At 37.5% G+C, this 23,256-nt stretch overlaps 1 long non-coding RNA gene across 1 annotated transcript; it reads right to left on the minus strand.

The window, feature by feature from the left end:
* Positions 1–741: 741 nt before the first annotated feature.
* Positions 742–3,105, minus strand: LOC136250590 (uncharacterized). Its single transcript, XR_010698601.1, has 4 exons — positions 3,021–3,105; positions 2,274–2,320; positions 874–927; positions 742–824 (listed from the first exon to the last, which is right to left on the minus strand). It is a non-coding gene; the product is annotated as an uncharacterized lncRNA (long non-coding RNA).
* Between the last annotated feature and the right edge of the window lie 20,151 nt (positions 3,106–23,256).

The following is a 23,256-nucleotide window of genomic DNA, read 5'->3' on the forward strand; positions in this document are numbered from 1 at the left end:
TCTCGCAAATGGCTGTTGTGAAGTTAATCAAATTTGCTGTGTGGCCTACCCTACTTAGCGGATAGTTATATTGCAAAAATAGTGTGCTTTAGAGAAGGGGCCATGGAGCTATGCACTCATGAAAGAGCTGTTTTCTATCTTCTTGTTAATATACTTATGGTGTGGCGTGGCAACTTTCTTGCCACATGACACACTACTGTGTGTCTTAATCTCAAGCCTACAAGCATGTGTGACTGTTCTTTTAGAATATCTTGATCAAAATGCACCAAGTCACTGTTCCTCATCAGTGGCATAGCTAAGGTGGGTACTGGTAGGGCACAGGCCCAACCAATCAGTTCCAGTGCCCTACCAACTCAGGTACTCACCGTATGTAGCTAGCTACAGCTAAATTGTGCAATACTAGGTGCAATGTGAAGCCTCCTACAGCTACATAAATAATAATAATTATTATGGAAACAAAATGTTCATACAGCTAGTATCCTACTAGAGATGACAAATTTTAGCTGCAAAATGCCACCAAATTGAATCTCAGCATGTAATTTTCAAAAATTTCCCTGAGCGGGTATGCCCCCAGACCTCCCTAGCTGCAGCATGCAAATTGCTGCAGCTTTTATGCATACAATGGCACCCAACCAATCCTTTTTGGCTAGCTATGCCACTGTTCCTCATGATCAGTGTCCACTTATTCTAATCAACTTTACTAGCTCATTTTTCAAAAAAAAAAGAAGGTAAAATCAGTACATCTCTACTTACTTGCTTGACTGCTGTTGGTAGCAAGGTCTTCTCCATTTTCTAACTTCACTAATAACTAATCTAGTCAGTAGCTATATTAGATCAATGTCACATGTGCTAAGTATACACTTGATCACTGACCAGACTAGAGGCAAAGTAGAGGGACATAAACAAGTAGAATACTGCATCCCATCCCTACACAGGTTATTGTAATCATCACCTAACAAGTAACACCTAACCTGTATACGTGAATACTGTATTTCCTCAAAAAATACTACACCCTCAAGTTTAGCACTAGCATGAAATGACATTGTTTGTACCGTAATTTAACAGTGCCAGACCCTACTGAGGGTGGGCGATAACAGAAAATTTTGCTTCAATACAATTCTAAGTACTTTTATCATTGTATTGATGAGTATTGATACCGATACTGAGTACTTGTGATTATTGTACCTAGTAGCCAATTAGTGAACCTCACAGTGCTGAAAATTTCTCAGTGATGGCTGGTGGGTTGAATAAAGCTTGCATTATAGTACAGTAATGACTGAAACATTCCACCTTTTAGTCTTTGCATCTGTAACACATGCACAATGTAAGTAAAATATCATGTGATCACCAAGTATCGAAATTTCCAATTCTTCATAAAAAGTATTCAATACTTTGGAGTATCAGTATCAACATTTTATTACTTGTATCGCCCACCCCTAACCCTCAGTAGTGGAATAAAACACCTTTTAAAGGTATTCTTTGCATTATTAGTAAATCTTGTTCTCCATATTCTGATACAAGCATCTTTGCTTGTCTCAATACAGTATATCCAAGAATGATAATTATAGTATGTGCTGTACATGAGCCCTCAATAATATTAATAACTCAAGTGTGGAATTACACTAATTATTGAAATTTGGCTCATTTGCATTACCCACTAAAGATACAGTATTATTATTATTTATACTTTAGTATTTGTCCTTGGCTTACTGAACTACTGCTGTGTAAGTAATGGAGGAAATACAGTTAACATACTTATATCCCAGTGTCTGGGAGTGTCAAAGTGCTGCACTGGGTGATAACTCTTATCACTGGGTGAATACTCTTATCACCGGGTGATAATTTAACAGTGCATGGGTTTTCGAATAGTATGTGGGGGTAAGCTTCGAAACCAGCCATGTCACATGAGTTAATTGGGAGAGGCAGACTGGAAAGACTGATACATTCACTTAATGTTTAGTAATTTAGAGCAGTGGTGATGTATGTTTGTGCTGCCTGAATCGCTTCGTGATGAATGAATTAATTAGAATACAGACAATAAAATCAGTGGTGGTTTTTTTGGCTATGATTCACACTGGGATATAAACTAGTTATATCTCAGTACACTCGGGCAATATCTTAGTTATCACCCTCGTACTAGGATATAACTAAAACATATTTTGCACCATATATGGATGGATCAAAATGGTACAAATAGATTACACTGTTGTTGTCACAAATACACATCAAACACTTATACTAAAGCATAGCATGTTCATCATTGTATGCTATACCTCATGACTTGATAATGCTCCAGTTATTAGTGGACCAAATGCTGCTCCTGATAATACAATAGAATAATACAGTAATGATTATGAAATAGTACTACAAATGTCATTAGTGAATTTTACTCCTCCACTTTTAACTACATACGTATGTTACATGAAATTGTTTGCTATTAAGTAGTGATCTTTAACATTTTATAGTTTGAAGGTGATGACAAAAAGTCATGGACAGAAATCACCTGTCATAATGCCTCAGTAGCAATGATGTGCCAAAACTGAGAAGTAGGTCCTTTAATACAATTTCATTTGCTTCCAGTATAAGTTTCCACACATGTGTCAGTTTTACAAATTCATTACAATTAAATTGTCTACCAATGGCTAGTTACTCCTTGCACTTTGCAACATCAACAAAAGGTTTATTGCACTTTTACTGTTAATAATGACAGAAGTCAAAAATTGGAGTACAAAATTGTATGGCTCCATAATTTCAAATCTGGCAAAGAAAATTATCTCCAACTAATCAGGGCATGCATGACAGCATTAGTTCCTTGGAACTGCTGTATATATCAAGTTGAAAGCTTGTCATAGGTTTGTGAGCTTAGGTGTTAAAAATGGTACAGAACACATGAATTATGGGATTACCAAACCATTGCTACATGTACATAAAACTCATATAGTCGTGATTGTTTATTGGGGCATGATCTTTACATTACTTTCTTGGCCTCATGACTCACTACTGATAGTCTTGACACTAACCCATTGATCCTCTTCCATTAATGAGACCAGTCACTGTAGATTTTGCCTTTGTATTACCCTTCAATGACTTGTGTGTACCCTGTAGTGATGAGTTGTAATGTCATCTCATGATGTATACACTTAGGAAATAACTATTACAAGTACACAAAAAATTGGAATTTTCAACTAGAGTATATAGCACATCGATAAAAAGTATCGAAACAAGCTGGAGCAACACATGATATTAAATCACAGTAAAACAATAAGAAGTGTTATATCCCTACAAGATACCATAATGGAAATGCACAGTAGGGATTTGAGAATGGTTTGGGTGATGTTATTTCGTGGGCCATGCTTACTCATTTGTGGTCCCTAATATACAGCAATATCGTACTGTATGACAGTATACATAGATCTAAAACAAATTTGCCTTTGGCATTTGTGATACTAGCAGTCATTATTAGGTCTCCCTCCCGAATAGCATACAAAGTAGAATTTAATGGCTCTCGCATTACTATTATTCTTTCAGCCATATAGTATGCTGAATTCCACCTAGTTGGAACATCTCGTACTAGACACAACTCATCATAATGTAGGTCAATTTGCTTTTGATGTAGCATATACGTAGACTTTGTAGAGTACTGAAAATCACTCACTAGCTGTTGACATCTTGCTAAATCATTGGAGATTGTTGGTAACTTTAGAGCAGCCTCTACTGCTAACTGTAGGCTATGTGAAAAACATGGAATTCTTATATATCCATTCCATCAATTCCATTGCAAGACCATATTAGATGTATCATCAGTAGTTGCTGCAAATAAATTGTCAGGGAAGAGATTCCATTCATCAAGTACATTCCAGATTTCTTCAGCAATATTCACTCCCGTGTGGGATTGCACAAATTCCTTTGTTCCTAACAAATGGCTTTGGAGATCAAAAGTACAACTGATGTAATGCCTACAGGAATATGCTCAGGTTTATCCAATCAGTATGCATTTTTCATGTGCAGATGTCATGAGAGTGCTTATGAGCATGCATAGTTGCCATGGCGCTAGTATTATTGCAAGAAAACCAGCCGCTTTTGCTGAGCCTACAGTAGAAACAGCCGTGGACGAGGTAAATAATCTGAGTGTAATGTCTAATGTAGTTATACAGGCACAATGTGAAGTCTATGAAATTTTTAAACCTCATGCAGGCCTTTAGTAACACATGAGTGAAGTGAGGGCTCTACTAAGGGCCTGAGGGTTTATAAATTTCACAGACTCCTCCCCTGAATGAAACCCTGACAATGGAATCTGTTTCACTGGATGATGTCCACAAAAGAAAACTCTATTCAGGCAAAGCATTGTCAGTATAATCTACCACAATTTAAAGAAGTTACTTGGCCTCCTCGGAAGCGGCAAGCCAGAAGTAGCTGTTGTTACATTAGTTGTTGACAAGTCTAGCTCACTCTGTAAGCAGACAGCTATGAGCAACAGGTGAAACAAACAATGTAGACAGCATCCTTGAGAGGGCACACTTACTTCTTATGATGGACAAGCAATAGCATTTAGTAGCTTTGTCAGAAGGTTCTAGAGAGCCCACTGGTGAAAACATCTACAGCAACAAATTGCAGACATTACACAGTAAGTAGCATAGTGAATATGTGCTGCACTCCTTTCGACTGTCAAAATCCAGGCCATTTTCAATGCCAGTGCCCCTTACTGTACCCACAATTTCAAATCCAGATAATTTAATTGTGGGAAAATGGGCTACACGGAGGGAGACCATCAATCACCCTATTTGGGAAACACCTTTGGGCCACCAGACATTCCCAACCAGAGGCTATTCAGAAACCATTATACGTAGTTGCAACTGTTTGCACAGGAAACAGTGGAAATGGAAACCGGAAACAGAAAGTGGAAATGGAAAACAGAAATGGTCAAATCATCATATAAATGTAAAACCCTTATTTAGTGACCACCTCTTAAAGACCCCTTCTTATAAAGACCACCTCTGTACAAAGACCACATTGTAATTAGATCTCAAAGATGGCTAAGGACCACTTTGTGGTCACCATTGATAAAGACCACCTCTTTTTTATATGGTAATATTTGGTAAGCTTCTAACATGTATTTCATGACTCATATCAATGTCATCTCTGTCCACACTTCACTCAAGTCATATACAATCATTACTTAGTTTGTACCAGCATAGATATGGTACCATACAAAAAGTATATTCCATGTAAGTGAAATGTAGCCATATAGTATGCTACAACCTATTGTATAAACGAAAAATGAGGTCTCATAGGAGATGATGACCTTAAGAGCCTAGTCTTTTTAGTTGTTTAGATAAAGTGGTCATGACATAGGATGTTTAGACCTAGCTATTATTGCAATGTGAAGAGGTGGTCTTTGTAAAGAGGTGATCTTTATAAAAGGTGACCATGAAGTGGTCAGTATGCCTTAGCTATCTTTGAGATCTAATTACAATGTGGTCTTTGTACAGAGGTGGTATTTATAAGAAGGTGATCTTTAAGAGGTGGCCACTAAACAAGGGTTTTACTCTAGGATGCATTTATATGACGATTTGACCATTTCCATTTTCTGTTTCCGGTTTCCATTTCCACTGTTTCCAATTGCCCCACATGAACCTCTTATTATAGATGTACACATGGGGGAGAATTCCTAGAAGCAATGCTGGATTCAGGCTCCATTTTATTTCTCTGTTATGACTAGACATGGTTTCACACATCAAATCCATGTTAAAACTGATAGCACTACTAACCATGGGGATAGACAGGTAGAGCAGTACAGTAACTGCTACAGCTCTGGCAGTCAATATATCTGATAACAATCCTGCTCCAATACTACCTGTATATTTGAGACGATAACAGTATAAGTGAAAGCTACCCTGCCAATTAAATACCAATCATTCCCCCAACATCAAAAGTGGCTGCCATTGCTCCTGACTGAAAAGTATCCAAGCAGTGACCTCCAATCTCTATAGAAACAGTACATGGTTTGATCCTATAGAGTGACAGAAACCTCCCACAATTAATTCTAGAAAACTGCTATGTACATATCAAAAAGCTAGTACTATAACACAGTGCAATACTAACAGCAATAGCAAAGTGGTAGTTAAGTATAATAACATCACAATGTACAGTACAGTATATCAGTTGCCAACACTTGACATCTCTGAAAGTCAAAATCTCTTGTACGTATAATAGGTGGACTTTTTGGTTTAGATTCATTATATTATAAGCAAATTCCTGACTAGTGCCACACACTTTACCTTTTGTCATATTGTATAGAGTTGCACATGGAATGGTTTACATTCAATAAATTCTGTTAAATGCTTTAGATTTTAAATAAGGAAGTTGATACATGGATAGTTAATTTCATCAAGGTATGTAAGACACTTTATCAAAGTAATATTTCTAGTTGGTATGACAAAACTTGCATTGTGTTTCCCAAATTTGCACAGCACTCACATTAACTATGTTTATAACCTCTCTGCAAGTACATAAAATTTTTGCAGATAATTCATGCAAGTTTTCAAATGTGACAGAATCAGATGCATGCAAACGTTTAGCATTTTCTTCTGCATGGTATCAAACAAACAGAAGAAAGTACACAAAATAAACTTTGTAGGTATACATCCTGGAATGTTAACTGTATTATGAAGCTTAAATTTGTTATGCAAGACATCCAAACCAGACAGAATTTCCATTGTGAAAAAGGTTTGGATCATGCATCAGTAAGAATTGCACTATTTCAGCTTTACACTTTTATATCACATGCTTGCACCAGTGTCCATAATCAGCATGTAGTAAGGAAAGGATACTGATTATACTAATCCCTTACATGTGTTATCTAACAGTATAACTGGTTCTTATCTATGTAAAATAATAGTCTTACAGAGACATAAAAAACAAGACAAACAATTGGTGCAATAAACAGATCATGTGACTTACCATTATTCTTAATGTAAAATGGAAGCCATAACAGGAAGGAGTAGGACACCATCTTGGCAGAGAAGTGTGCCAATGAGAACTCTAACACTCCCTAAATGTTTGTACATACACATCCGCATCTAGAATTATAAAATGTACATCTACAATAACAAAAGTATAATATAGTAAAAATTAATAATGACAATTCAGGTGAATTTGCAATGCCTCCTCCAAGTTTCATTAGGATTTGGCACCAAATTTATACCTGAATTGTTACTATTAAAATTTTAGCCATTAACCTACTGTACCACCACAGCCATTTCTTTGCCACTACTCATTTTTTTACCCTGGCCTTTTTGTAGGACCACACCCTTTTCACTCTTATTTTCAAACTTTTGGTTGCTCATACCTCAGTAATGGCTGGTGCAATCCTAAACTTGGTATGTATGTATGTACTCCTCTTCAGGCAGATAACTTGGCTGTAAAAATCAGTTTTCATGTAGCTAGCTATGTACGTATGTGTTGCAGAGCTACAATATATCATAATCGATTACTGCATGGGCAAATCATAACTTCAGGTTATCTGGTTAACCAAACTCAACAAATTTTCTGCTAATTTTTATGCTGGATTTGGTTTTTAAGTTACATGCACCTTATTAAATTTATAGTATAGTTTATCAGATTATGTACCACTCTGCGTGGGCAGTTCAAAGGCACCTCCAGTGCCATAATTTGTATATTGCACTGCTGCAGACCGCAGCGAGTGCATTATAACTTATAACGCACTGGTTGCGGTTTTGTAGACCACAACGAGTGCATTATAAGTTATAATGCACCGACCGCAGTGCAATATACAGATATTGCACTGGCTGCGGTTTTGTGCAACATAGCACAAGTGCCGGTGGCGAAGACCACTACGACACCTCACCTAATAGTTGGAAAGACACTTCATAGATCACTCGAATTCTTTTATAGCCTGACATGTAAAGGTCGATTGTGGGCCATAAGGTCACCAATACGTATAATGTTTACAAGCAGCCAATGGCGATCGAAAAAGCCAACGCGGGTGGCCACAACTCTAGTCTACATATATATAAACGTACTTATACACCTTACTAGTCTGGTGCCATCTTATCCCAGATTAAACTGTAGTCCACTTCGACAATGACTCAGTAAAACAAATATATTCTAAATAATACTAACCTTTACGTTCGATTGTGGTAACCAGTTTTGTCATGCCACCAGATTCAAGTTTAGCCAGTGTGAATAGTAAGAATTAGACTAGTATCGATTAGTAGTTAGGTTTTGTTTACTTAAACCGTCTATTTAGCTGCTTTTTTCGCTCGAGAGAATCACTATGGTGATTAGTCTGGTGCTTAGTCTATATGGCACGCTGGTATACTGAGCACTACATGATGAGAGTCGAACAGCGAATGCAGGTTAGTGATATAACTCATAGCGTACTAGCTTTCAATATCTCAGGTGGCTGCAGTACTGCAGGGGGAATGTCATTGCAACGTTTGGCTTGGTTACCCACAATCGATGTTAGAAACCTGGCCTTTATAAGTGTTACAGCTGTATTGTGAGACTCTCCCCACCTATTAGGTGAGTGGTACATAACAGTTATACAACGTACACTTGTGCTCTGCCTGTATAAACGTACTTGCCTTCGGGCCTGACGGCCCTCAGGCTCATGCGTTTATATCAGGCAGAGCACTCGTGGCCGTTGTATAACTATATAATATTTGTAATGGCCAAAGTACGTCATACATAAGCTGAATCCTGCAACAAGTGTGATATCAATGAAGAGTACCCAAATCATACATTTTTGAGTAAAAATATTAGAGATCGGTTAATCCAGTTATGAGAAGAAAAAACTGAACTGAATTTATAAAATAGCTAGTCGATTAATTTGTTGCAGTTATGTTTCACAGCTCTACTGTGTTGTTCCTGTCAATATATCCACTGTGCGGCATGCTGTCTTCTTGGACTGCATGACACATGATAGATAGTATGTCTTGATACGTATACAATCCAAATACATGTGTACCATGCATAGTAAAATAGTGTATGCCGTATAGTAAAAAAACTTGGCTGTTGCTATTGTTCTGGCAGTCATGTGAATGAGAATAAAACTTAGACAAAAGGATCCTCAAACTAAAATAAAAAATAAATAAATAAAACACAAAATCCTTGACCAGGAATTGAACCTATTGTAAAATTGATGAAAAAAAACTTTGACAAGTTTATTTTTTGCTACTATGTACTGTATCGCTCAAATGCAACATCGCCACACGTGAGTGCAAGGACTCGCCAATTAAGGGGTGTGGAATTCATTTTGATCACGAGTCTTTATTCCTCACATTGAGGGATGACAACTCACGATAGAAACGGCTGCCACACCCCTTAATTAGCAAGTCTTAATTGCTTGCACTTGTGCATAGCAATGTTGCATTTGAGTGGTAGCTACCATACAAGTGTAAGCATCACTCACTGGTTCTTGTAATGTCAAGAGCAATGGTTGGATTTTCGTGAACTCCTGTGGGACAATGAACCTTGCAACAATCGAAGGGACCGCTTGGAAATTCCCACGATACCTGTCATGATACTTCAATACCCATCCTTACAACATGGTTAATCTGCTCATGTGATTGCTATAAATAATTGGTGGATAAAACTTTAGCGATTGTAATGCTATTTGGCACATTTACCGAAGTTTTTTACCACCAAAGTTTTTTCGAAATTTCTATTGTTCCGGCAGCTATAAATAGTTTTCCAGGGCTATTGTTCCAGCAGTCCATTAGATTTCTCTCACTATCAAACATGGGTTTTCGCCAAACTTTTTTACCTTCAAAGTTTTTCACTATACAGTATGTATATACATACATACATACACACATGTAATTTGCACAAAACACAAACAGTATACAACTCACTGGTATAAACAATGCTTTATACATACTGATTGTCTCTTGTTTAGAATGTATAGTCTAGGACACAAAGGGTGAAATATTATAAAGTGTACTAGTACTGTATAGTAGCGATCATGAAGGTTTGGAACCAAAAATAATATTGACCAGAAAACAGCATTACAATACCTTCACAAGGGTTTGACAGTATTGGTTACCTTCTGTGCAACCCGTCATGCTTCCAATAAGTCGCAACAAAATTTTACTTCTACTTTAGTGAAATTTTCTAATGACTGACTGACTTACTTCCTGATATCTTCAGACAAAAGTAACATAAATTCTGGTGGTTTAATAGTATCCACTTAGTAAAACTTTTCAAAAACAATACTATAATTGTTAAGCACATATGCTTAATAAGAAAACTTCATCATGAAAGTTTATGGATTCACTCTCTTGGGGTGGTGTGATTTGCAGTCACTACATGTACCAATATTTGGAGTCCAATCCCAGTACAAATCTTTTAAGTGTGAAGTATGATTTCCATGCTGCAGAAGACTGTCTTGCTTGGTAAGCATAATAAAATCCAATATACTCCGTGAAATTTCAAGCCTTGCACAGTTGACTAACCTCTAGCACTTCTCTTATGTACCTTGTGTTGGAGCTTCATGTTCATCTGCATCAGGGCCGCCCACAGGGTGGGGCAACTGGGGCATTTTGCCCCGGGCCCCAGCCTGAAAGGGGCCCCAGGAGGCCCCATGAAGGGCCCCCTGAATACCTGTTTAAAAGATCTAAATACTCTAATAGAGCAGTCACAGTATTCTTCAGAGGAGCAGTGTAGCAAGCTTATAGATAAGGAGATATGGTTGGTGATGGGTAGTTATTGTCATTGCCAGCAGGTTGTGACCTTTTTTTTTTTTTTTTTTTGGTATTCACCTTACAACTTGGGTGAAGGGCCCCACTTTAGCTCTTTGCCCTGGGCCCCTTAATTTCTCTGGGCGGCCCTGATCTGCATGTGTTTATCAAACATGATTAAGTACAAGAAACAAGTATGTGCTTAATCAATAATACGAGCTTAACATATACATACACTTAACAACCAGACTCTCTGGTAACTGAATAATGGCTAAAGCTATGGGCATTTTTCATTGCTAGATGTTACTTCAGCCTGACAGGTTTCTTTATGTAAGCATCATGGACTTACCTCTGCCTTTCTTTAATCAAGTGTCCCATTTCATTTTGCTGACAGAGTAAGGTGTCAATTCATGGCAATGGCTTTGTGCTGCCTAATGTGCCTATCAAGTATGAATAAAATGAAAATCATGTGTAATATTTGCACGATGCCTCAACAGTTGAAGTCAGCAGGCTAGCTTCACATATCTGTGTAGTGTTGTATAGCAGGAAAAACATAGTTGAAAACTACACAAAACAGCTACATTGTTTAATAGTAAATACTTGCAATTTGTCATACAGTTATATAGCCTCATACATTGGCACCTTTAATAACTTAACAGATACGTAAGTGTAAACAAATTTTACAAGCTCAATACAATAAAAAGTCCTTAAACAAGGTGAAATATTTCCTGAAGTAAAAATTTAATCCCTACTAGCCATGTGAACAGCTCATTATTTTGTTGCCAGCGTACTTTCTATTAGAGTAGATGTGTGTTCTATTAGAGTTGTTACATGGACCTCTGTACATGTATGCTGTAAATGATTTGCCTTCATTCAAAATTACTGGTCTCTCTGGAATGTTATCAAAGTCTGGTGTTTGGATAAATGACAGTTCATTGTATACCAATAAACAAATACATACAGTTGGCCTCATCTCTCGTAATAAACATAAATGTCTTACCAATTCCTCAGAAGATTGGTTCATCTCCTTATCATCTACTGCATCTTCTAACTACACATGTATAGAAGATCAACAAACAAGTACACCTTTAATTTGTACTTATGTACATGTTTACAAACACACACTACAAACATGTATGTGTAGTTTTTTTTATAAATATTCACATTAAGCAAAATTAATATAGGTACATTATGTATGTACCTATATACATACGTACATACGTACATACATACATACATACATACAGACACACACGCGTACGCACACACATACACACACACACACACAAAGACACAAGACACACACACAAAGACACAAGACATACACACACACACAACACATACACACAGATCAACACACACACACACACACACACTAGTGTTCTGCAATACAGTGCATTTTGTACATCATGTATCACCATCAATAAACTGTTCGATACGATACTGTGTCATGATACTACAATTACTACTATTACTACTATTACTATTAACACTTTACAGTGACCAGCACTGATGGTCTGACAGCATTGCAACATATAATGAAGTGGTCATGGATACTTATGACTGGTATATTAGCTAATAGTTGTAACAATATCCTATTTATCTGTACCTTAAAGAGCCGACACTGATTCTACATTCACAAATTTCTTTATTCAGTGAATGATTATAAACTACAGTATGTAACAAATAGCTAGTGTGTTCTGATATGATTTTTGGTATGGAAAACAGAGTTGCTGTTAAAAAAGCACATCTCTACCTGGATACCTGCCTCTATTACATCACCCAGACAGTTAGCTACCACAAACATTTTAATGCATGCTTCCACAAAGGCTAATCCGGATTACCCCGCATTTTGATGAGTTGTCAAGATGGCCAGTATATACAGCAGATTGTTTACTGCTTAGTGGTGCAGTTCTTTATACTTTAAAGTGTAATAGCTGTTTTTAGAAGACCTGGGTAAGAATATTTTAACCATAATAGCAGCATTTATACATGCATATTTGTATGGCTTCTCATAATGTTGCATTTTATATCACAGGTAAATAGAGAGGCTTTCTATTTGAGTATCTAGATCACTGTTACAGCAATAGAGCAATCACTGACTGTTTTACTAGAAACTTTGATATATCGATATTACAGTATCGTATCGTGATACTAATTTGCTGTATTGATATATCGCCATATCAACATGTATTGCAGATCCCTAACACACACACACACAAAGACACACACACACACACACACACACACAAAGACACACACACACAAAGACACACACACACACACACACGCGCACACACACACACACAAAGACACACACACAAAGACACACACACACACACACACACACACACACACACACACACACACACACACACCACACACACACACACACACACACACACACACACACACACACACACACACACACACACAAACACGCACACACACACGCACACACACACACAAAGACACACACACACACACACACACACACACACACACACACACACACACACACACACACACACACATACACACACACACACACACACACACACACACACACACACACACACACACACACACACACACACACACACACACACACACACATACAGGAAACATATATACATAATAGAACATCTCTATAATCTCAGGTGATGCTTTGGAGGAGAGAGTCCTACATATTGTGGGTCTACAACAACATACATTGATAGATACACTGGACCATTGTTATACATGAGTGAGGGGAGGCCATACAAAACAAATACACTCTCTAGTAGTGATCTGACAGGTCAGGGGATACAGCAACCTGACTAGAGTATATGACTGCTCTATTAGAGTGCCTTATGCACTTGTAGAAGCTAAGAAACACATTTGAAAATACAGGGTATACTGGAAGAGCTCTAGTCCATATTATACACCGATGATAGCTTGTACAATACATAGGAGTCTACAGCCAAGCCACCTTAATACCAAATTTTCTGATTTTATAATGATTGGATAGCTATAATGATATGCTGCTGCTGCATGTGAAGCATAAGATTAATTTGGCATGGCATTCTTACCTGTTACAAGGAAGAGAAAGATAATTATGGTCATACCAACCATTACAATAGCAGCCACCAAAAATGACCATCCACTGTATTTAAAGAAATACACAAGAGTTCTTCAAAATATTACACAGAATTATACACCACTTGTTATGAGCAAAGATAGCTGGGATGACAGTTCCTAGTATTGATCCAGTTTGATTGTGAGTATACCATATTCCCATTATGAGTCCTCTCCTATCATGATGGTTACAATCACAACACATGTACAAGTCCTCTCTCAGTTTCCTTTCCCAAACCAGTTAGACATTAATGCAATGATGGCTGGAAACCCACTGGACTGTAATGCACAAATTACCACATTAAATACATAATTTTCAGTATATGTACATAACTAAAGCTATCAAAGCTTGTCAATATGTATATAGTTGGGAAGGTGGGGTTGGATGGTTCAGATGACCCTCCTTTCATTGCTGGACAATTTAAAGACAAATGTTTAAGCCTTGGAGCTCTGGTATGCATATGCTAATGAAGAAGCTTTGCCAGCAATACAACTCATGGTGGTATGCTAGAAAATTAAGCAGTTTGTCAGATAGGAGTGAAACTTGAAGCCTCTGCAATCCAATAATTTTTTAAACAAGAACATCTCTGTAATCTTAGACATATGTAAATTTTAGCCTGATAATCCAACTACTCCAATGTGGTTTTTGCACCATTGAGCATTGGATTATAGAGTAGTTCTATTAGTATGTATATCAAAAGGTTTATAGTGTGTATCTGTAACCTCCACAAACAGCATTGTGTGGGTTTAAGATAGTTAGTACTAATACATCTTACAGTTGTCGTCTAAGGATTATTGTGTGCATACATCATTTTCCATCTCATAATCTATCAAGCAGCTAGATATTCAAATTTATGACCAAACCCACCCACCAACTATATTGCTCACTTTTTTCATTGATTATACAAGTACAGCATAAAAATCAATAACTCAGATCACTAACAGCAGATCAGATGTATACCTTTCGATTACATAAAAGCAATGTGTATTATTATTGTTGAAAGTAGGACTGAAACAAATACTAATACTTGGAGAGTACTTGTTATAGTAAAATTGGTACTCGAGTACTCATTAAGATCCTGTGACCCAGCTCACATTATGTATTTGTCTTCAGGGAGTGACACAATGAAGCTGTAGAGTTTTGATTAGCATTTTTTTTGTCAGGGACACTAATGTCAGCACTTCAATACAGTATGTGTACCATTGTTGTTACTTGAAAAGCTGTAAACTGTTTAAAGTTGGTATAAAACATGTCAAATGGGTATGACTACAAATAGCTAGTATTCGTGAGTACTCGGTTGTTAACTCTAGAGAATACTCGAATACTAAAAACCATGATCGTTTCAGCCCTACTTGAAAGCTTGATAGTGTAAGCATTAATAGCAGAAGAACTGCTGTATAAGATAGAGAACATGCTTGTTGTGATGAAAGACTACAGATGTACTTAATGTAGCTCTCATAATATTATTAAATTAATAATGCTCCTAGTATATGTTAGGGAGCAATGACCAGAATAGTACTCCCTTCACATATACTGTAGCTATTAACTGACCTGAAATGTTCCACCAAGAATCTATAGAAATAATAGTGAAATGATAAAATACATGTGACTATTGGTTGTTCTATACCAATTGTACATGTTATCCCACATTGTACACACACTTTTCAGAAAACAATAATTAGGAAACCCAAACATCTTGTGGTTGACTGTAGGTGGATGCTTCAACCACAAAATCCGTGAAAATTACATCCCTTGAAACTTTTTACGTATATGGTAACTGGACCACTGTATGGGAAAAAGTCAGTGTAACCATTAATTTATTGTACAAAAGTACATAGGCATGTGTGCACACACATGTACATATGCACACATGATCTACTTGTCATACTGTTTATGTGTATGTGATTATACTCACAACTATAATGAAAAACCCAGAAACAGACTTCTCATAGGTACAGAACTTAATCAAATTCTATTTTTCTAGTGCTTTTGCAATCTTACTTGTTACAATATACGTACAAAGTACAAAATAATTTTAAAAATATGTATTATATATATATATATATATATATATGTGCTGGGCCCTGTGTTCCTATGTCTGACATGTACGTATGTATGAACTATATTGCTGCACTAATCAAATACTATGAATAGTGTATTCACCTAATAAACATTCATGCTATGGCATAGGAGAATAACCAGGCATAATCCAGAGTGCCAAGAAGTGTTCTTCCATTTTTAGGATCATCTACAAGAGTGATAGTCATATTAACTGGAACCCATAACAACATTACACATGTACATTACACATACATGTTACACTTTCACACCTCGGATCAAAGGAGCCGTCCAGGCTACATTTCGTATGTAACCCAGTTAGCCAGGCTACATACAAAATGTAGACCGGGCTACAACTGGGCAGTGATTATATAGACATCGAGGCCAAAATCGATTGTGGGGATAGATTAAAACTCATGTGATTAGGATGCATGACTTGGATTTTGCCATGAAAACCATTCAGACAGAGAATGTTTTGTTATCCTTGCCATCCTATGAGTTGAAAAGCATTGGGCTAAGGCGAAAACTAATGATATAACTTATTTATCAATCGGTTCTGCACATTTTTGAATGAGGACTTGCTCCCATCACAAAGCAATTACTCTGCATGTAGTAACCACTCTACAAGCAAGCTTACCTGTCTAGGCCTTTATTGAATTCGATACTTTTTCCATATGATTAAAATGTTAAACTAGCATAACCGAAATTCTCCATGATATCTCTGGGATATGTTTCTTTATCATAACCAAACGTAACCAAAACGTACTAGCTGCTGACCCATAATCAAAAATTTTAAGTATGCATATACAATACATCCTGTGGCTGCACTCATACTGGCTTGGGTGATTGATCAGCCTGATAAGTGTTACATGTTAGCTGTAACACAGGGAATTCCGGCTTTGCCTGATATGTATGCCCGAGGGTCGCAGGCCTGAAGGCTTGCATATCAGTTTATTAACACTTCCTTTCCTATTCATAAGGTAGACAAGAATCATCTGTTTTGTGGTTGTTCTACTAGGGTGCTAATTACATGCACACATTATGTATGTACTCAACCTTATTGGAGACATGAGAGAGAGCAAACAAATGTATACTGACAATATTGGAATAAACTACAGGTGCTTACATTTGCAGCCATAACTTTCATTTGCATTGGTTTACAGAGTTGGGGTTTGGCTTAAAATCACCAATTGGCAAATTGCTCAAGGAAAATGCAAATCACTCAAGATATGTGACTGAATTTTTCAAATCGTACATTAGAATTCTCGAGATAAACTTGCATTTTTTTCTTTGTAGCTTGCATGATTTTGCCAACTTTTTGTAATTTTCATCTTTCTCAAAACACAAACAGTTGCTGACACAGTCACAAATTCTATCTGTTTCACACACGACCATCATGGGTGAGTTTCTAATAGTTGGTTACATATTCTAACTGTAATGTAGTTTATCACATCAACAATATTGCCAAGTACATAGCAATGTGTCACAACTAATGTGCACACTAGGAAGATACACAAATTAAAAAATTTCGATCCATCCTAACAAAAGCTACAATTTTCACCGTGATCACACCAAATTATTGTAGTTAACATACATTTCCCAGAGTTGTCTAGTACTTGTAAAATAATATGGTTTTCATGTGTCATGGCATGACCATGCAGTGGCAGATCCAGGAGGGGGCACAAAGTACACGTGCCCCCCCTCCCCTTCATCTCTTTTTATTTAAAAAAATTGCATACAAGATTGAGATACTCTAATAGAGCACTCAATCACTCTAATAAAGCAGTCACAGTGTTTATGAAGCTACGAATAAGGATCTCAATAAGGATCTCAATAAGGATCTCAATAAGGATCTCAATAAGGATCTCAATAAGGATCTCAATAAGGATCTTATATACTTTATATACATTTGGTAAAGGACAACCATTATTGCTGTGACCTTTTTTTTTGGTCTTTAATTTTTTTTCAGCAAAGTGCACCTTTCCCATTCCAAACTCTGGATCCGCCCCAGGTGTGATGGATGGCTAAATGGACCTACAGCCAATTCGGGTGAGTTTTATTATTATCACTAGCAAAGCCCACCAGGGGAAACACACTAATGTACACTACAATCACATGTTATTATATTGAAAGATCAATTGTATATATATGGAATTGGTCCATTGAATGAATGTTCTGGATAATATATTTTTATACATAATTGTGATAGGTGGTGAGTATCGGATGGCTACATGGCCAAGAACCTCCAGCTTAAACATTCAAATTGCATGAAAGAAAGTGACACCTGGGAAACTGTATGCAGCAATATATCCCACCTGTGAAATTGTGTCCCAGCCAGTCAGGGGAATTACAAGGCACCAGATCATTCCCTGTGGCTGGCACACATTTCAAGAAACATGAAAAACAACCAATTAAGTGGTGAAATATTTGTAATGAAATGTGTAGTGCATTGGTGAGTTTTACTTTAATGGTCTGTGTATATACGTACAGTGATCAGATTCAGAAATTCAGTATCTCACAGTGTTAGCTACATACATACACACATACGTACATACATTTGACCCTCACCAAATGGTTCCCATCCCTTACAGCTATTAGAAGGGTTAGCACATGTCTCAGTAGCTTCACAGTCTGGATGTAGTGTACTCTGTAGAAGAAACATTTACAGTGTTTATAAGGAAGTACATGTGAGTAGGGATCAAGTGTATGAAACAAATTAATGAGGTCACATATGATACTAGTGGACATTTAATTCCTCCTTCAATCATATACAACCTGTAATAGTAGCTTTAGCCATGATTAAGATAGGGGTTAGATGTTCACTAGTGTGGCTGCATGTGTGGCTGGCGTTAATGTGATGACAATTTGTTGTAGGTGTTTCACAATAGTCAATTGGCATTGGATCAGGAGCATCAAGTGCTCTAGTGAAGGATGCCATGGCCTAGTTGTGAGTCAAAGACCCAACTACATGCTGATAATAGCTGCCCTCCACCAACTAAATCTCCTTATTTATAACTACATACGTAGCTTGCTACACTGCTTCTCTGAAGAATACTGTGATTGCTATATTATAAATTATTAGGCTCTCAATGACAGCAATAGACAATTTAGGGATCCAAGCCCCCTCCATTATCTTTTTACAGAGGCTACAGCCCCCCTTGCCCCCCCCCTTCTCTGCCACTCCTGTTACACATGTACATACCTATGGTACATACCAACGTTGAAACCGGGTCACTACTGCTGACCCGGATGACCCAGACCCGGATTTGACCCGATTAATTAAAGCCGAGACGTGTTTCGGCTAGTCTCGAGCGAGCGAACGAGTCTACATTTTGAGCGTTCGATTCGTGTTGAGTAAATATTGCAACTTCAGCCTAGCTGTAGGTTGAAGACCAAAAAAAAAAAAAAAAAAAAAAGGTCTTCACCTACTGACAATAGCTACCCCTCACCATAGATACCCTCAGTTTCGTGCTACACACTGCACTTACTAACAAATGGGCGTGGCTGAGCATATGTTGGTAATGCGATAAGTGGGCGTGGCTCACGAAAGAGCTACGCAATAGCGTTTATAAGTTTCCACGTCGTCAAACAAACAATTTCGTTTCTCACATGATCCAATCCCGGTCAGACCCGGATGACCCGGAGAAAATGTGCCCGGATGACCCAACCCGATTTCAACGCTGGTACATACATACAAGTATGTTAGCATCAGCATTGAAGCCAGGTCACTACTGCTGACCCGGATGATCCCCCTACCGGGATATAGTATAGATTAGCAATTCAGGTAAATCTGGATGTGACCCAGATTAATAAAAACGGAGGCATGTGCCAAAAGCTACATTTTGAGCATTCCATCACCATATTAAAATGGGTAACTATATGTGAGGGGGCATAGGAAAAGGGACCTATAGAGACTTTTAACTCTTGAGTAAAAGTCAGTAAATTTCCGTTTATTGTTAGGATATTATAGTAAATTACATACATTAGGAAATCACACTTGTATTTAAATTCTTCATAACTTCATGAAACAATTGAGTATTGATTTGAAATTCAAATATGAAATATGAATAGCTGGTGAGTTGTAGAATTCTTTGATTACCATAACCCAAATTCCATGTTAACCACCATAGGTCCTTTTTCCTATGCCCCCTCACATATGATAACTATACAAGCAAGTAACAATCAGTTGGTGGACTTGGACTTGGTTCATAGATAGCAAAACTCGTTTACTATAAGTTGATGTGGCTTTGTGCATACCTGCAAACTTCAGCAGTGTATTGAAACTGAATATCACATTCTAAGTAGCTGTGGCTCACAGAAGCTTTTTCATAATTATTGGCTTGTACAATCACTGTGTATTTTTATGATTTGCACATCAAACATTAATCAATTAGTGGGTGTGGCTCCTCATAAGCCAGCAGGCAGCAGCTGACATGGATGGATTCATACATGCATACAGACTGAAATACACCTACTGATAAATGGGCCTGGCTTCACATAAGCCTACAGACAGTAACACATAATCCCTATATGAGTGGGTGTGGCTCATGAAAGGATTAGATTATAAAGCATAACGTGTTTAAATGTTTCCACATTACCACACTAATTAATTCATTTCACATGTGATATAATCTGGGTGAGACATGGATAATTTATTAAGTGGGACAGACCTGGACAAAATGGGACTTGGTTGACCCAAGTAGGTGTCAACATACATAGTTCACATGTATCACAAATGTATGCACACACCGGTGTTAGTGGCATACCCAGGAATTTTAAAAACAGGTTTCCATTGCAGCTAAGTGACTGTTCTATTAGAGTAGTTATTATTGCCTGATTGCTTTATTAGAGTCTCTACTAAGCATATGAGAAACTATTGTTCAACTTAGTACACTGTGTCCTATTCCATGGTTGGTTCCTGATTTTGAACACTTGAAGTCTTAATATATTAATATTCTAACAAAGCAGTTTCCTGAAACTACTGGAAACCCTCTGGGCATGTCCCCATGCAGGTGTAGATGGAGTACAAACAGAACATTGTATGGCACACATTATAATCCAAAGACACTTTTCACCTTAACAACACTGATTGGTTTCCTGTTCATATGGTAAGCAGCATAGCAACAGTAGGTCAGTAACATCACTGATATCTGGTAACTATAAAATGTAATTATTGGAGGGTGGTCATGTAAGGTAAATAACATTTAGTAGTAACATGAAATGATAATACATACAAACACATCTGGGGTACAGTGACAAGTTGTGTTACTAGCTTAACATTAAGTACCATATAGATTATTGTGATCTCTGTAGCAATTGCACCATACAACCCCTTGTATGTATCTTAGTAACTAGGGCTGAAACAAACATTGCAAATACTCAATGAGTACTTGTTAAGGGTTTTAGTACTCAGATAGTAAAATTGGTACTCAAGTACTCATTAAGATCATGTGAGCCGATGCATTTGCCATAAGGGAGTAACACAATTGCTTGTCAGGAATACTAACACCAGTACTTTAATGCAGTGCTTGTATCATTGTTGTTACTTGAAAAGCTATAAAGTGTTTAAAGTCAGTATCAATATATCAAATGGGTATGACTACAAGTAACTAGTATTCGTTAGTACTCGATCATTAACCCTAGAGAGTACTTGAATACTAAAAACCATGATCATTTCAGCCCTACTTGTAACACCTAATCTACTATATGTTAATAACACAGTTTTAAAATATTAAACCTAGACGTATACTTTAAACATGGGTCAACAGTGTGAATAGTATACACAACACATAAGCACAATGACACAAGTGTGATAGCTAATGAAATATAGCTCTAACCTTGCCCCATACTGCAAGGGACTGGTGCATTGCTAGCCATTTAATCATGACGCAATCAAGAATTAAGGCCAATGAAAGTATTATGAAACTTGACTACCAGTTTCTCGCTCAGATTTTTGAAAATTTGATGCTGGCAGGCGGTTATTATTCATTATTTTCCAAAAGCACAACACACATCCCAAACATGAAGATTTCTGCCAAAAAACAGTGAGAGATCTACCTTGATTACTCTTACATTAAATAGCTAAAGTATGTTACTAGAATACTCAGTTATTTCTGTAACTCCTAAACAAGTGATTTTTCCATTAGAGTATAACTGATTGCTCTATTAGAATAAAAGTGACTGCTCTATTAGAGTATTTCAATATGAAATACCAATAATGAAATTCCATGTGGCAGGTGTATCAAAAGCATGCGGGTGATGAAGCAAAACTGCTAATCAAGTTTCATTGGCCTAATTAACTGTCAAAGTGATACAGAGGCAATAATTGTGGCCAAGATTCACAGCTTATAGGAACCAGCTGGGGAACTAACTTGGAGCCAAGCAGTTATGTATGACTCACAAAATTATTTTGTACAAAATTAGGGGTGGTGTTGAGGGTCAGAGGGCCATATGTGTCATCATAGATATCTATGGTGCCATGACTGCCATCTAGGCAATCACAATTTCCAATATTATCCTCGCAAATATCTATGGTCATAATGTAAGGCTTACATTCTCCTCTTTGTCATCTGGTTGAGACGTACGTGACACCACACTCATCTGCTCAAACAACCACGAGCCCCAAGGTAATTGACCCGGAGATAGATGCACCCTCGCCTTCACCTCCGGTGCATCCTTCACCTCGACCTTTCATTGGTTACCTGTACCATAGATACTAGTACATAACTGATTTTCCTTCATGTCATCAACTTTTTATACCGTCCTCTACTCTTGCAGACATAACGTTTACAACCTGGCTAAGTCGGTATGTGCTTTTGCTGTTAACGGACCAGACGAGTCATGCGAGTCTGCGAGTGTTGCTGTGTTGGCCAGGGCAGGGCATGTAGAGGAGTTTGCACCGAGGTTTGCACTTTTAAGCTGCAGCATAGATAATAGACAGGGGTGTCTATTATCTATGGCTGCAGAAACGCGCGCAAGATAATATTTTGTAGGCTCTTAGTTTGCACGCGTCGAATATCTGTTTGCACCCGTCCCGTCATGCTTAGATCGTATGTTGACTGTATACCATCGTTATGACAGTGTGTGTATGTCTGTATGTGATATGTTAGCAGTGATAAGGTGTTATACTGTGATGACGATTCTTGTAAGTGCGCACTATGTCATGTTTTGTATCTACAGGCAGTTCAGAGTTGTGACGGATATCTAGGAGGAGCGTTTCATCAACTGATAGAGCGGAGACGATCCGAGCGCCAACACGTGCCAAGTACCTTACTATTCACGTGGCCCAAACTCAAACCCACAATTACATACATACATGATACCTAACCTAACCTAGTACATAAATGAAGTCACAACAGTAATCTAACTATATAGAGTCAG

This window comes from Dysidea avara, chromosome 1 (assembly GCF_963678975.1).
Source record: "Dysidea avara chromosome 1, odDysAvar1.4, whole genome shotgun sequence".
NCBI classification, from domain to species: domain Eukaryota; kingdom Metazoa; phylum Porifera; class Demospongiae; order Dictyoceratida; family Dysideidae; genus Dysidea; species Dysidea avara.